At 36.0% G+C, this 3,379-nt stretch overlaps 1 non-coding gene across 1 annotated transcript; it reads right to left on the minus strand.

Moving 5' to 3' along the window:
• Positions 1-2,740: 2,740 nt before the first annotated feature.
• Gm24122 lies at positions 2,741-2,872 on the minus strand. Its single transcript, XR_003949290.1, has one exon. It is a non-coding gene; the product is annotated as a small nucleolar RNA SNORA17 (small nucleolar RNA).
• Between the last annotated feature and the right edge of the window lie 507 nt (positions 2,873-3,379).

A 3,379-nucleotide genomic window follows, 5' to 3' on the forward strand; every position in this document is an offset into this window, starting at 1 on the left:
CACCAAGAATAGACAACATCCTCAATGTTAAACAGGACTCTGAAGAGCAAAAAGTATACCTGAATATTATTTTCAATTTATAAATGAAAACAAATACAGAGTTTCATTTTATTCAAAGAGGAAATAATAGCTCTATAATAGATTACATATATTATTATAGTATATATATATATATACAATAATTATATAAATGACTACTAAATAAGCTGAACAATTTTCCTTTGTCTATTAATATAGACAAAAGGACACCTTTAAATTTTTGTAATAAAACAAGAGGGACAAAGAAGAAATGGTTAATTAGTATTTAAGTTAACTGAATTTAATAAAAATGTGTTCAGAATCACACATTTAATCATATCCAGTTGTATAAGTTAGGACATATTTCTGAAGTCAGTGTACTGTTAGGAAGTCAATATTAGGCAAAGATTTGTTCTATGTGTACATCTTCATGTGTGTGGGTACATGTGTATGTATAGGTGTACATGTACACATAGATGTAGAGGCTAGAAGTCAATATTGGATGATGTCCACAAGGTGTCATTCATGATGTTTTGAATCTGTCTCAATTTTATCAGGCAGGCCATTGAGGAAGACCCAGGGACCCCCATATCAACAGCTTATCAGCTCTAAGATTTTACTCATGTGCCACTAAGTCCACCTTTTAAGTATTTTAACACTTTATTGCTTATTGTGTACATGTATGTGTATGTATTATATCATGTATATAGAGGTGAAAGGACAACATATTAGAGTCAATCCTCTTCCTTCAACCTGTGGGTCCAAGGAATCAAATTCAGGTCCTTAGGCTTGGCAGCAAGTACATTTATCCATTAAGTCATCTTGCCCCCTCATTTTATGTTGATTCTATTAACTTCGGTTCTAATGTTCATGTAAAGGTATTTTACCAATTGAGTTGTCATCCTACACCTTGTTCCTTTTCCTTATCATGCTTAAATGTTTCTAAGCACTAACTGGAATATTTTACAAAAAATAATTACCCTTTCTACATCCAAACTTGGAAACACTTGGCATTTTACACATCTTTTATTTCTAGATAGAAATCTATTTGCCTTGCTCACTTTGCTCTTAGGACATCAGTGGCAGTGATTTAAAACTGAAATGAGTTATTTATAAATAGGCAGAATAAATGTGACACTTGCTATGTCCAGTCAAATTTCCCATTTGAAATCAAACTGTAATTTTTTTATAGGTAAAAGAACAGAAATTAAAAACCAAGACAAGATAGAAAAGTCTGCCCACAGTGGATTGTTTTGTAGGATCTATTTTTGTTGAAGAAAATATTTTCTGAAGGCCCTTAAGATGCTGTTTCTGTAGAAAGAAGAGCTAGTGCTCATCTTTGGGTCTTTCCATGAATGATCTGCTAAATGAGATAATGAAATTATGAATGTTAATGGGAACCAAAATGTGAGGTAGTTTGAAGTAACATGATGCCAATTGAGCACTTGTCACTCATTGGACAGACCCTAGGTAAGACACATCAGGGTCATACCAACTTAAAGTGATGTGTCTTGTATGTATGAATTAACTGCAAAGGTAAGAAGAGATATGAATGTTCTCAAATATCATCATGAAACTAGGTTTTATGGCAGACAATTGCAGGGACTGTGTAGAGAATGATGCCTGAGAAATCTGGGACTTCCATGGTGGGTTAAACTTGCTGATCAATATTGTCACACAGCAAAAGTGGGGTGAACATTTTCTTCCCAGACCCATTCTCTGTTCTCCATGTCCTTTTACTGGTGGCTTCTCATGCTTCCCAATCTTCTCAGGGGATAGAGGTCTTTATAAAAACTGTTACCATTACTGTCCCTCACTAGAGTTATTGAGACACAGTCCAGTGGCAAGAGTAATAGGGATTCCAGGAAAAGGAATGAAAGCACAGCATTGTACGCCAAGGAGAGGGCACAGGCTTGATATTACCTACAATTTACTTACTCGATATTCTTTAATGTATAAGCCTGAGAGGAAAGAGATTGGAGACATCAGGATAACGATTTCAGTGAGGCCCAAAACACTAGGCTAAGACTGGAAGTTAAAACCTACTAATAGATTCTAAGTTCCCTCCCTGAAGAAGAACAAAATGAAAAACAGTAGATATCACTTAGTGAGAGTGTAAAGCCTCCTTTCTGCCTCTTTCAGATGCTGTAGGCTTTTTATATCTTTAGTTTTCACACTGAGGCCTGGGTGTGAGACATGGAGACTTGAAGCATATGGAAGTCTTTTTCTCTGTGAAAGATAATATGCTTGACAGGTCAAGTTTTTGAACTTGGATTTTGGGTTCTCTCTATAAGTAATTTTCTCACTGCTGTGACTACATACCTGAAAGAAGCACCTCTGTAGCCAAAGGGTTCATTTGCGTCCAGTTTGAGACTACAGACTACCATGGTAGGAATTGGAAGCAGAGAAATGAGTGATGGAGACCAGGTAGCTTTCTGGTCTCTCATTTACCCCAGGAACCTAACTGTCCAGACCTGAGCTGCACCGGGCACTTGTCTCAGGCTCCCTGTCGAGGGCCACCTGGCACCTGAATGATGGTCCTCTCAGATTTATTCACTTCTTTCTTTCCTTCTTTCTTTCCTTCTTTCTTTCTTTCTTTCTTTCTTTCTTTCTTTCTTTCTTTCTTTCTTTCTTTCTTCCTTCCTTCCTTCCTTCCTTCCTTCCTTTCTCTCTCTCTCTCTCTCTCTCTCTCTCTCTCTCTCTCTCTCTCTCTCGCTCAGGTAGTATAAAGTTACTCACCATTCAGGTGTTCACAGGTGAAAACACTGAAGGGAAACTTAGATTCTTGCCTCTGTACCACTTACTGACACACATGTGACATGGCAGTCACAACTACAATGCCTCCAGTGGCAGTTTATATAACATTTCAACATGACAGTTATAACAGAATTAAATGTGTATGTTTTGTGATGCTTCAAGTTCTTGCCTTGATTTCCCCAAATAAGGGATAATGGCCAGGCGTTATAAGCCAAATATTCTTATTTCAGAAATACTCATCACAGTAAGAGAAATGAAATTAGGACAAGAATTTTCTCCATTTTGGACACAATAGGAAAATCAATATATGGGTCACAGAATAGCAGACGTTATTCAGAGCATCTTAATTCAAAATGGATTATTTATAAAATACTGAAGAAACTTGAAAGCCTTATATCATGAAACCAATAGGCAAATGAGCTAGTTATTTAAAAGAATTTTCAGAAACAAACAAACAAACAAACAAACAAACAACTCAGAATGTTTAAAAACATGTTAAAAGGGATCAGGTATTCTGAATATCAATAATGTATATTTAAGTAGTGATGAGAATTTACTTAGCACTTATTACCCTGGCAAGAAGCACAGTAAGTAAGAGTAAGAT

This window comes from Mus musculus, chromosome 1 (genome assembly GCF_000001635.26).
Source record: "Mus musculus strain C57BL/6J chromosome 1, GRCm38.p6 C57BL/6J".
In the NCBI taxonomy this organism is placed as follows: Eukaryota; Metazoa; Chordata; class Mammalia; order Rodentia; family Muridae; genus Mus; species Mus musculus.